The 13441-nt window shown below is 41.9% G+C and overlaps 1 long non-coding RNA gene across 1 annotated transcript in view; it reads right to left on the reverse strand.

The window, feature by feature from the left end:
* Positions 1-8: 8 nt before the first annotated feature.
* Positions 9-13441, reverse strand: part of Gm36228 — a 29394-nt gene continuing 15961 nt past the window's right edge. The window contains exons 3-5 of the long non-coding RNA XR_871528.3: positions 1915-1994; positions 1705-1819; positions 9-220 (exon numbers count right to left, since the gene is read on the reverse strand). This is a non-coding gene — a long non-coding RNA (predicted gene, 36228). The remainder of the gene's footprint in view (positions 221-1704; positions 1820-1914; positions 1995-13441) is intronic.

Consider the following 13441-nt stretch of genomic DNA (forward strand, 5'->3'; position numbering starts at 1 on the left):
TACCATGGCCCTGAGGAGGTTCTCCTTGCTGTATGGGTTCTGAGAGTCAGACTGGGGTGTCAGGCTTGGCAGCAAGCACCTTGGCCTAAGATTCTAGTCTTCACAAAGGACTGTCTTTTCAATCTCCAAAGCTGTGGCCTCAGAACATCTAAGGCACTGGTTCTTAACCTGTGGATCCCAATTCCTTTTGGGGCTGATAGATCCTTTCACAGCGGTTACCCTAAAACCATCAGAAAACACAGTTGTTTACAGTATGCTTTATAACTAGGAAAATTATAGTTATGCTGTAACAACAAAACAATTTGATGATTGGGGCCACTGCAACATAAGAACTGTATTAAAAGGTTGGAGAGTTAGGAAGCTTGAGACCCACTGCTCTGGAGGGGACGAGGTCATCGGCCTGAGTCTTGGCAGAGCCCACTTTTCCCAGCCCAAGTCTTTCCTTAGCGTAGAGAATGTATACTGCGCTTTAAAGGTTCAATTCCTAAGAACACAGACCTCAAATCCACCCAGCCTGCTCTGTACTACACACTGGGGATTTAAAACTTGTTGATATTTGAAGGCAGAGAAGCGCTCCTTGTATGGGTGTACAGGAGGCCTTTACCTAGCTCCAGTGTCTGGTATATTCCTGGCAATCTTTAGTGGTGTTTGACTTACAGGCACTCCGTTCTAACCCTCTGCCTTTCCTGCCTCTGCCACTGTGTTTCTGCTGTATCATCTTCTCTGGAGACATCACTCAGAATAATGCATTTTCAGGTAATGAAGAAAATGGATTTTTACAGTTCCATGATTAGAGGGTCTAAAAAGTAAAAATTCCTTGCAGCCTGCCTGTTTCTCTTTGATGCTCCAAACTGTGCCCCATATTTTTTATAGTATCTTTACCAGCCAGCTGACAGATAGGACCTTTTACAGATAAAACCCAGGATTTTTACCACCCTCATAGACAGCTGGAAAATGGTGGATAATTCTACTTGGTGCGTGGATTCCTGAAACTCAATACAGCTACGTTGGATGGCCCCTGAGACAGTGCTTATAGAGATGCTCAAATCTCATCGGCCTCTGGAAGGAACCCTCCTAGTCCTCTCCAGAACAGAGTGGGCAGCTACGGGAAGGCTCGCTCTAGACATCTGACTCACATTGGTTCATAACTATGTGTCTGCAGACTCCTCTTCCCCTTCTCTCCTGACTCACCCAGATGTGAAGCAAAGGTCACAGCAGGGTGGGTGCTACAAGAAACAGAACCTTGGGACTGGCAAGATGGCTCAGCAGGTAAGAGCACTGACTGCTCTTCCGAACGTCCTGAGTTTAAATCCCAGCAACGACATGGTGGCTCACAACCACCCGTAATGAGATCTGACACCCTTTTCTGGTGTGTCTGAAGACAGCTACAGTGTGCTTATATATAATAATAAATAAATCTTTGGGACAGAGCGAGCTAGTACTAAGAGAGCGAGCAGAGGTCCCAAATTCAATTCTCAACAACCGCATGAAGGCTCACAACCATGTATAGCTACAGTGTACTCATATACATAAAATAAAATAAAATAAAATAAAATAAAATAAAATAAAATAAAATAAAATAAAATAAATCTCTTAAAAAAAAAGAAACAGAACATGGAAGATCAGCACCACTGGTCTCTGTGAGCCAAGCTACACAGGGAGAGCCACTTATGACAGAGGGACCAAGGAGGGAGCTCTACCCACTTTGATGCCTGATGTCTGCAAAAGTGACTGCTCATGGCAGGAACCACAGTGTTGGTGTCAGGATACAAGACTTTCCTCCTTTTGGAAGTTCCAGCTGCAGGTCGTCAGTAGAGATCTGCAATAGAAGGAAGACATCAAAAGCACTCATGACTACATATGGAGATGCTCCGAACTGTTAGAAACAACAGGGGTACTTGGTGCCTTGCATACCTGAGTTGGGGACCACAGCCGTAAGACAGTTGTGTATGGCCTTTACGAGCAGCCGGATTTACTCCATCCTTAAATGTGGCCTGGAACATAGCATCAAAGATGTGGGGAAGAGCTGTGTCGACTGAGGTGGGGTGGCCTGACCAAGCCATACAAGCCACTTGAGGCTAGATCACGGAGAACATAATTTGGGTTTATTCTGTGCAGTTTCCATGTTCTCATGTCTGCCTTCCCCATACAAGATTTATGATTCTTATACATTAGTTTTGCCACCTTTAAAAGATTCAAGGGATTCTAAGAGCCTTCTGGAAATGAAAACTGATGTGTTCTGAGAGATTGAAAATCTGCAGAAAATCATGTTTCTACCCAAAGCAAGAGAGACAAACCATGTGTGTACGTGTGTCTATATGTGTGTGTGCACGCGCATGTGTGCTATTTTAACAATGTATTCTTTCTCTTTTCTTGGTCAATTAATTGATAAATGTACTAAATCTTACTTTTGGGAGAAAATTCAACACTTTTTGCTGAGGATTATTAGTGTATCTATATATCAGTTGATGTTTGATATAATTTTTTTAAAAGATTTATTTAATTTATTTTATGTGAGTACACTGTAGCTGTCTTTAGACCAGAAGAGGACATCAGATCCCATTACAGATGGTTGTGAGTCGCCATGTGGTTGCTGGGATTTGAACTCAGGATCTCTGGAAGAGCAGTCAGTGCTCTTAACTGCTAAGCCATCTCTCAAGCCCCATAAATTTTTTATAATTGTTAAAGGAAACTAAAAGTATGTTTTATTCATTCTGCTTTCCATATGAATATGTAAATGTATATTTAAAATGATGTTATTTTAAATAATTTAAATAATATAAATAGTATATTTAAACCCTTTATCCTCGTCTCTTTATCTCAGTTCCTTTTTAAAATCCCTTTGTCACCAGGCAGTGGTGGCGTACGCCTTTAATCCCAGCACTCGGGAGGCAGAGGCAGGCGGAATTCTGAGTTCGAGGCCAGCCTGGTCTACAAAGTGAGTTCCAGGACAGCCAGGGCTGGTGGAGGGAGCTGGTGAGGCACACATGTTCATGCTTGAAGTCACAGGAAGATAACAGAATCTTTCTTTTTTGTTCCACTTTAATTGTTTTTTTTTTTTTTTTTTTTTTTTTTTTTTTTTTTTTTTTTTTTTGAGACAGGGTCTCTCACTGAACCTGGGGCTGTGTGTTCTGGGCAGACTGGCTGTCCAGCGACCTCCTGGAATCCACCTTTCTCTACATACCCACTATACTGGAGTTACAGACACACAAGGCTATGGTCTTTCTCCTCCCATATTTGTGATTAACGCATACCCTTATGTGGGTGCCACAGATTTGAACTCAATCCCTCTTGCTCTCAAAGCAAGTACCTGACCCATTGGAGCCATCTCCCTAGCCTTCTTTTATGTTATTAAACATAATGGTACATACGGCATCACTATGCAGTAAACAGCTTGCTCAGGGCTCGCCCCTATGACTTTGGTATATATTCAACAGCCTTAATGCACGTTGCACAGAACTGTCTGTTCCTCGGGTCTCACTCAATCTGGCACAGTTGGCTCATTTTAGCTTTGGGTTTTGCCTTGTTTTCTGTCTTACGTGTACTTCGGACTTTTGAAGAATCTCTCAACAAAGGTGCCCCTGATGTTTTCTTTGATTAAACGCAGCTTTGGGCATGTTTTAAAGGACGCCAGGAAAGCAACTTGGTGACCTCGGTGGAGCTGGAGAGAAGTGTGAGGTGTTGATTAGCCCAGCTGCTGCTGGCTTCAGCTTCACTCATTGGCACCCAGTTGTAGCTTTCAGGGGTAGCCACCCCATATTCCTGTGTATAGTGATGCCTGCTGAGTTTTGCCTGTAGGCACTGTAGGGGCATAATGATATAAATATATGAGTTTAACCATCTAAGTTAATCTGTGCTATATATGGGATATATATTTGTCTATAGACATCACTTCTGACTTAGGGTACAATCAGGTGCCACAAATATGTCCTGAGATGTTGGCGTTGAGGTGCTGGAGGTGTTTGGAGGTAGAGATTGTTTCAGAAGTGTGAGTTTTTCCCAGAGAGATGTAAAAGGATGCCCTTCTTATAAATGAACATTGACCACAGACCAGAGAGTGAGTCCATCAACTCTAGCTTGTTCCATGGGTGAATTTTACTCAGAGATTCTTAAAGAGTGGTAAGTAACTGAGCAGATTCCCATCATTTCTTGACTGCAGTTCTTTGTTTCATCTATTGGCGGCAGGTAAGAAAGGAGCATAGAGCAAACAGAGACCAACTAAAGATTAGCCCTGCCAGAAAGGCCCCTTTACAGTAATCATCCTCGTGTCTGAGAGGAAGTGTTAAGTCCTAGTGGCCCTTACCCATCAGTTTGATGTACAGTTTTGTTCACATATATGCCTTGGCTATGGGCCAGGAGGGCTAATGTCATGCTGACTGACAGCTTCTAACCCAAAAGGATGGTGGTCATGTCAACTGCTGATCGCGATTCCCACACCTTCTAAATGTCTAACAGCCAGACTTTTTTTGCTACCAACTGTTTAATTGCTAATAAAGACAGAAAAATATAAATGTCAAATGAGAAATATTTGTACTAATTATTAATTGATTACTGTACTTATTGATGATCAGTATTTTTAGTCCTATGGCTTAGAATTTTTAAGTCTTATAGCGTACTGACCATCAGTTTTTGTTTTAGTTATTCATAGCCTATCATAAATGTAATATATTTATATGAAAACTTTTAATAAAAACTTTATTATTATTATTTATTATTATTTTCTTTATTTACATTTCAAATGTTATCCCTCTTTTGGTTTCCCCTCCAAAAACCCCCTATCCCCTCCCTCCTTCCCCTGCTCAACAACCCACCCACTCTTGCTTCCTGGCCATAGCATTCTCCTACACAGGGGCCTAGAGCCTTCACAGGACCAAGGACCTCTCCTCCCATTGATGACTTACAAGGCTGTCGTCTGCTACATATGCAGCTGGAGACATGGGTCCTTCCATGTGTATTCTTTGGTTGGTGGTTTAGACCCTGGGAGCTCTGGGGTTACTGGTTAGTTCATATTGTTCCTCCTCCTAAGGGGCTGCAAACCCATTCGGCTCCTTGGGTCCTTTCTCTAGCTTCTTCATTGGGGACCCTGTGCTCTGTCCAGTGATTGGCTGAGATCATCCACCTCTGTATTTGTCAGGTACTGGAAGAGCCTCTGAGGAGACAGATCAGGTTCCTGTCAGCAAGCATGTGTTGCCATCCACAAGTGTCTGGGTTTGGTGACTGTATATGGGATGGATCCCCAGATGAGGCAGTCTCTGGATGGCCTTTCCTTCAGTTTCTGCTCCACACTTTGTCCTTGTAACTCATCCCATGGGTATTTTGTTTCCTCTTCTAAGAAGGACTGAAGTATTCATACTTTGGTCTCCCTTCTTCTTAAGCTTCACATGCTCTGTGAATTGTATCTTGGGTATTCTGAGCTTCTAGGCTAATATCCACTTATCAGTGAGTAAATGCCATGTGTCTTCTTTTGTGATCAGGTTACCTTACTCAGGATGATATTTTCTAGTTCCATCCATTTGCCTAAGAATTTCATTAATTCATTGTTCTTAATAGCTGAGTAGTACTCCATTGTGTAAATGTACCACATTTCTGTATCCATTCCTCTGTTGAGGGACACCTGGGTTCTTTCCAGCTTCTGGCTATTATAAATATGGCTGCTATGAACATAGTGGAGTATGTGTCCTTATTATATGTTGGAGCATCTTCTGGGTATATGTCCAGGAGTGGGTCCTCAGATAGTACTATGTTCAATTTTCTGAGGGACCACCAAACTGATTTCCAGAGAGGTTGTACCAGCTTGCAGTCCCACCAATGGAAAAGTGTTCCTCTTTCTCCACAACCTCGACAGCTTCTGCTGTCACCTGAGTTTCTGATCTTAGCCATTCTGACTGGTGTGAGGTGGAATCTCAGGGTTGTTTTGATTTGCATCTATAGGGTTAATTGAAAGATTACCTTCTTGCTTTTTCTAGGGTTTCCTTGTGTTGGCATTTTCCATTATCCTTTGTATCCTCTGTGGAAAGATATTGTGTAAATTTGGTTTTATCATGCAATATCTTGGTTTCTCCATCTATGATAATTGAGAGTTTTGCTGGGTATAGTAGTCTGGGTTGGCATTTGTGTTCTCTTAGGGTCTGTATGAAATCTGCCCAGGATCTTCTAGCTTTCATAGTATCTAGTGAGAAGTCTGGTGTAATTCTGATAGGTCTGCCTTTGTATGTTACTTGAACTTTTCCTCTTACTGCTTTTAATATTCTTTCTTCGTTTACTGTGTTTGGTGTCTTGGTTATTATATGACAGAAGGCATTTCTTTTCTGGTCCAGTCTATTTGGAGTTCTGTAAGCTTCTTGTATGTTCATGGGCATCTCTTTCTTTAGGTTAGGGAAGTTTTCTTCTTTAATTTTGTTGAAGATTTTTACTGCTCTTTAAGTTGGGAATCTTCACTCTCTTCTATACCTATTATCCTTAGGTTTGGTCTTCTCATTATGTTCTGGAATTCCTGGATGTTTTGGGTTAGGATCTTTTTGCATTTTGCATTTTCTTTGACTATTGTGTCAATGTTTTCTGTGGTGTCTTCTGCACCTGAGATTCTCTCTTCCATCTCTTGTATTCTGTTAGTGACCTATGACTCCTGATTTCTTTCCTAGGTTTTCTATCTCCAGTGTTGTCTCCCTTTGTGATTTCTTTATTGTTTCTATTTCCATTATTAGATCTTGGATAGTTTTGTTCAGTTCTTTCACTTGTTTGGTTGTGTTTTCCTATAATTCTTTAAGGGACTTTTGTGATTCCTCTTTAAGGTCTTCTACCTGTGTTCTTTTGTATTTCTTTAAGGGAGTTATTTATGTCCTCCTTAAATTTTTCTATCATCATCATTAGATGTGATTTTAAATTAGAGTCTTGCTTTTCTGGTGTGTTGGGGTAACTAGGGTTCTCTGTGGTGGGAGAACTGGGTTCTGATGATGCCAAGTAGCCTTGGTTTCTGTTGCTTATACTCTTGCTCTTGCCTTTCACCATCTGGTTACCTCTGGTATTAGTGGTCTTGCTGTCTCTGACTGTGGCTTGTCCCTCCTGCAAGCCTGTGTGTCAGTACTTCTGGGAGACCAGTCCTCTCCTGAAGGGATTTGGGTATGGAGAGCTGTGGTACAATTTCAGCTCTAGGGTACAGAGAGAGATCAGAAGGATCTTGTCTCCAGGTGATCTTGGTTTCTGTGTCCTGATTGCTCTGTGAGGGTCCCTCTTGGGCCAGGAATTTGAAGAGAAGTGGTGGTCTTACCTGTGCTTGTAGGCATGCAGGCACTCCTGGGAGATCACCTCTCTCCTGGCAGTATTTGTGTATATAGTTCTGTGGCAGAGGATCATCTCTGGGTGAAGACAGAGACTGGAAGACTCCTGTCCCAGTCAGCCCCTCGGTTCCTGTGTCCTGAGGGTTCCTCTGAGCAGCAGTGGTGGTCCTACCTGCACTCACAGGTCTGTCCGCACTCCTGGGAGGCTCGCTCCCTCCAGGAACTATTTGGGTATCAGTAACTTTTATTCTCCTGTATTAATTGTCATCTCCAAGGCTTACTGCCTCAGTCTGCTAACCTGGACCTAGTCCTGGAAGCTTCTACTTCCATATAGTCTTATCTAGGCCTAGGATGTTTACAGCCTCTGAGATTTACTGCTGAATAAGCTCACTCTTTCTAGTTCTTTCTGAACTCTGTTGGCAGGTTCAATTCTGCTGCTCTGGTTCAAACCCTCCTCTAAGACAACTGATTCAATCTGACTTCTCTTGTGACCTCTGACTGAATTGCTCTGCTTGACCTCATACTAATTTTGTCAACCTGTTTTAATCTGCTGGCTCCTTCTCATTCTCTCCCTTGTTCTCTTTCTGCAACCTGTCTCTCTATAACTGTCCTAGTAAAACTACCTCCTCTTCATCCTCCTCCTCTTCCTTCTCCTTCTCTTCCTCCTCTCCCTCCTCCTCCTGATGCTGATGCTGCTCTGTTGTTCTTTCTTAAGTTGCCTCTCTTTCCTCTCTGTTCTCATGAGAGTTGAGCCTATCCTATTCCGTCAAATCTTTCTCCAATTCATCACTTTGCCACTCAATTGGACATCACTTACACACATGTGTGTGTCCTTCTACAAATTAACTTTACCTTCATTGTTTGAGATTAAAGGTGTGTACTAAGGATATGTTTGTGTTCCAGCCAGAGGGGTTAAAGGTGTGTGCTAAGGGGCTGAGCCACCCCACAACTAGAAACAGGGCTTTTCAGTATATAATAGTCTTGGGGTTCACAGTGTGACCAAATGACCTGCAACAAAAAGTTACTGTAATCATCATCTAATCCTTGTTAGTTTAGATTGTTAGCCTTTCAGTTGCTCAGGAAAAGCTTGTTGGAAAACTGGGAGTGCAAAAACATCACTTCCAGTCAAGCTTGGATATAATTCTAGCCATCTCAAGGGCTGATTGTAATACATATCAGTCAACGTTAGACAGCTTACGATTAATTAGCATTCAGTTATTCATAAGTAATAACATTATTGGTTCATGTAGCCCTGTGCTTTAGCAGGATGACAGACATCAGTGTTCTGCTAGGGAGACAGGGAAAGACTAAAGAACGCTTAAAATAACCTATGCTGTGTGGCATCTCTTCAGCAAGCTCTCGAACACATCACCCTTGTACCAGGCATCTGGACTCAGGTTCACCACTTCCAACTTTTCACATAGAACAAAAACAAGTCTGAAAATCTCTACAGCACTATGTGCAGGTAAGAGAGGGTCACATTTTGAGATGCTACGTTTATTTTTTCTCTTTTTATTTCCTCACACAGTCAGTACCAGAGGGAGGTGCCTGCTTAGAGAACTTGACATGTTTTTAAAATCTTTCCGGTGTCCATTTCCTCAAACTCTGGAGGGGGAATGGGTTTAGGGAGTATGTAGTTGAAGCTAATGAACTTGAATCCAGACCAAAAAAAATTTAAGTTCAGAAAAGGGAAAAGAAAATAATTTCTTTTCAAGAAAATAAAGCCTTACAAATTCCTCTCAGACATAGAGACCTCCAGGAGATAGGGCTTTGCAGCCTGGGATGGAGGTGGTTGGAGACTTGCTTCTTGGACAGCCAGTTCTCTCCCTCTTCCTAGCTTTCTCTGGAAAAATCCCAGAAACATGGCAGGGACAGTGCTTGAGCACAGATGAGTGGCAGAAAGATTTCTTCCCAGCACAGGTTGGCAACAGATGAAGACAACTGAGTCCACAGCAATTCTAGCATTGATCCTGACACCTCTATAGCAACCAGTGTGGACCAAGGGCAAGCTAGGGGATCACTCTCAATGACAGCTGGCCTGGAGCAAGCTTTGGATAGGAAATGGGGTGGCCAACAAGACCTACATGATTGAGAATCTTTCTTGGCAGGTAAGTTAGGAATGGCAAGGTAGAATTTTAGGAGGTTTTAATGAAATAAATCCTGGTTTTATAAATTTGATAGAGGTGAGCCGATGGTGGCATATACCTGTGTTTTAAAAAATAAAACAGTTTATTAAATTACCTTGATTTTACATACATGTAAGCAGAGCAATCAAGAAACACAGTCATCATTGTATTCTGGGGGATTCCGCTAAGTTTGAAGATTTACGAGGCAACTGGTGAAGCTCTCAGATGCTGTGTCTCTCAAATCAAAGCTGTCATCAAGGGTAGGGTACAGGAAATTCTTTCAGGAGAGATCACAAGGAGATGTGATGGAGGCCGTGCTACTGTGTGATGGATACATGTGGTGTAGATGTTTGGATAGTGCCTGTGTCGAGGTCAGAGGAGCACCTCGGATGCTGGTCACCAGGAGCCTTCTTCAGCAGTCTCTCATTGGCTAGGAGCTGCCATGTCATTTGGGCTGGCAGGCCCATGAGCTTCCTGAGATCCGCGTGCCTTTACCTTCTCTCACTTTCCATTTTGTCACCACTGGAGACGCACATGCAGATCACCAGCCTAGCTTTGTGCATGTGTTCTGAGAATCAGAACTCAGGTCTTTCCGGTTGTGAGCAAGCCCCCTGATGACTGAACCATCTTCCCTACTAGGAGTAACTGTTACAAACGGAAATGTGTCCCATAGGAGGGACTTTAAAGAGTCTTTTCTGTGCGGCTATGGAGATGATTCAGTGAGTGAGAGCTATTGCTTTGTGAGCATAAGGAACTGAATTCAGGACCAACCAAAAAAGCTAGGCATGGCCACAAGTGCCTGTTGCCCCAGCTCTGTGAAGCCAGCCTAGCCGAAGGAGTGAGCTCTGGGTTCAGTGAGAGATCCTGTCTCAAAGGCACAATCCCTGCCAGGCCTCCATCCACATAAGTGCTTGTACCTGTACACAGACACAGACACAGACACAGACACAGACACAGACACAGACACAGACACAGACACAGACACAGACACAGACACAGACACAGACACAGACACAGACACACACACACACAGACACAGACACAGACACAGACACAGACACAGACACAGACACAGACACACACACAGACACAGACACAGACACACACACAGACACACACACACACAGACACAGACACACACACAGACACAGACACACACACACACACACACAGAAACACACACACACACACAGACACACACATACACACACTGGAATACAGTTCTCAATCTTGGGGCAAGTCAAAGTTCTTTGTTAAATATCTTTATTAGCTATTACATATTTACTCATGAATACTGTATGCCAATATTGCAGAAGACCTGATAGGGAAAGAAAGGAGAAATCCTCTATGCTGTTCCTTCCACATTTGTATTTTTCAGGGAACATGTTAGAGTCTCACTTTTTTTGATTATTATTATATGTAAGTACACTATAGCTGTGTCTTCAGACACACCAGAAGAGGGTGTCAGATCTCATTACGGATGGTTGTGACCTGAGATTTGAACTCAGGACCTCCAGAAGAGCAGTCAGTGCTCTTACCTGCTGAGCCACCTCAGGGTCTCAATTCTTAAAGCGTCTTTAGTCAGCTGCAGGTTATTCTAGAGGTTGTATTCTACCTGCTCTATATCAGAGGGCTAATTTTTTTCTTTTGTCCTACTGAAAGCATTTGGTAGTTTATCAAGTAATACCAAAAGGAGTGTAAGTGTTAATGAGAACTTTCCAGCAAAATAAGACCGAGAGAGAGAGAGAGAGAGAGAGAGAGAGAGAGAGAGAGAGAGAGAGAGAGAGGGAGAGAGAGAGAGAGAGAGAGAGAGAGAGAGAGAGAGAGAGAGAGAGAGAGAGAGAGAGAATATGTGTGCACATACATACGTACATGGAAATATATTTATTATCAAGATTGGATCATGAGATCAGAAACTGAGTGGACCAGTGGTCATCCAACTACAAACTGGGAAACCCAACATAGTTCTCAGCCAAACTCAAAATCGGAGGAAGATGGAAGTGATAATTTAAGCCCTCGTCCAAAGATTCGTCCTGAGAATCAGAAACCCCAAAGTCCAAGGGCAGAGAAGATAGTCACGAGAAGAAACTTGACATTCCCCCTTCTTTTCATGTCTACTTGACCACAAAGGACTGAATGATGCCCACCCACCTTGGTGAGGTCTTTTTTCACCCACTCCCAGGTCGTTCTCTTCCTTAAACATTCCACTGGCTTTACCAGTCAAGTTGACACATGACTTACCCATCACTATAGGTAAACAGCGTTTTTTGCTCATCTTGAAAAACATTAACAAATGTGATCACAATCTCTGGTGTTTGATTACTGTTTGTGATATTAAAATGTTCTTCAAATGATGGGTATCATTTGATATCCAATTATTGTTTTTCTAAACTCAAAAATACTGGTTTACTCTCCTACACCTGATTTTAACTGATCAACACAGATTGATAGACTTATTTTTAGTTCAGCTATATTTTACAGGATAGTTTGAACATGTCTTGTCCCGATCTGTTGTAGGTACACATATAACCATGAAAGGTACAAGTTGATCCTTAGAAAGTCATCAAAATCAAATCTGTAATAGTCCCACACTTTCATTGAGAAAACCGAGTACAAGATCTGCAAAGTGAAAAATGTTAAGCCCACCGTTTGGCTGATTTTATGGTATTTGGCTGGACTGTCCTTTCATAAAAACATTTCATATCTATGTCTATTGTTAGATGGATAATCGGTGATACAGCTCTCTGTATTTTGGCTGTTTAATGCAGTCATGGTTTATGACAATAAGCTGAAACTACCCTTGGACTCTTGATTCAATGGAGACTGCTGTCCCTGGATAATTTCTCAGTATCATGAAACTGGTTTGTGTGTATGGAGTTAAGAAACAGCCACGTAGGAACTTTATCCACATCCCATGTGAGACTCTTACTGAGGTCATATGTACACTGCAGGCTTTGGGGACTCTTCAATTTTTCTTTCCTGGACAGTGAATGCTATAGACCTACTTGTTCTTTTGGCTGCATTTTCCAGGAAACTCAAAGTCTGTATTGATTTTCTCCTGCAGCCAATTATAATCAGACAACATGGCTTGTGTATTTGTCAAACTGGCTTGTGGGGGTGTGTGTGTTTGTGTGTGTGCTTATGTGTGTAAAGTGTGTTACATGTGTGTACATTTTTAGTTTGAGTTTTAAATTGTTTCTGGTTGTATTATATTTACATTTGTTCCAAGTTAGCCCCACATTCTTCTTACCCTAAAATCATGGGGGGAAAAATGAACAAATAATAAATTTTAAGTGCTTAAAAGATACTTTTTATCTTGAGATACTATAAACTAATTAGCTTTCATCTGTTGAAAAAGACAACTTTCCAGGGGAGAGAGTTGGGGAAAGCAGCTAACACCTCAAGTATGAACCAAATGGATGAAACAGTTAACTACTGTGAAAGACAGAGAAGTGGTTTTTCCAAGTGGGTGGGCCCTTCTAAAGACAGTGACTGGAGATATTTATCATAATGATCAGTTTGCTCCAGATTATTTCTGGATGATTTATTAGCTTCCTTATAATTTTTCCTAGATTTAAGAGTATCCACCAGCTAAGACTTCATTGGGCTCTATCTTCTAAGCGTGGCATCTCAGAGTTGCAAACATTTCACCAAGAGGGCATTAGGAAGCAAGATTCTGAATGTTGTGTATTATATAATGTCCATGAATTTGGCTGCCAAGCTATGAACAGCAGGGAAGGCTGTTGGAGAAGACATTCTGATTTTTATGTTTAAAAACAATTATGTGCAAATGCAACCTAATAATTTGTATTGGCTGAAAATGGCAGGTTAGCAAATCATTCATTTTTTTCATACAGTGGATTCATATTGTGATCTTAATCTTAATGGGGCTATGTGCTGAGAGAATGCTTAGAAAAAAATTATGAATAAATGTTTGCAAAAGATGCTGGAAAATATAAAGTTTGATGATAAAACAGCAATATCTAGGAGTTCAAGTGTGCATTCGTTGAGGTGCTGTGCTCTCGGCCTGTTAAAGCC

The sequence above is a fragment of the Mus musculus genome, chromosome 10, assembly GCF_000001635.26.
Source record: "Mus musculus strain C57BL/6J chromosome 10, GRCm38.p6 C57BL/6J".
Lineage (NCBI taxonomy): Eukaryota > Metazoa > Chordata > Mammalia > Rodentia > Muridae > Mus > Mus musculus.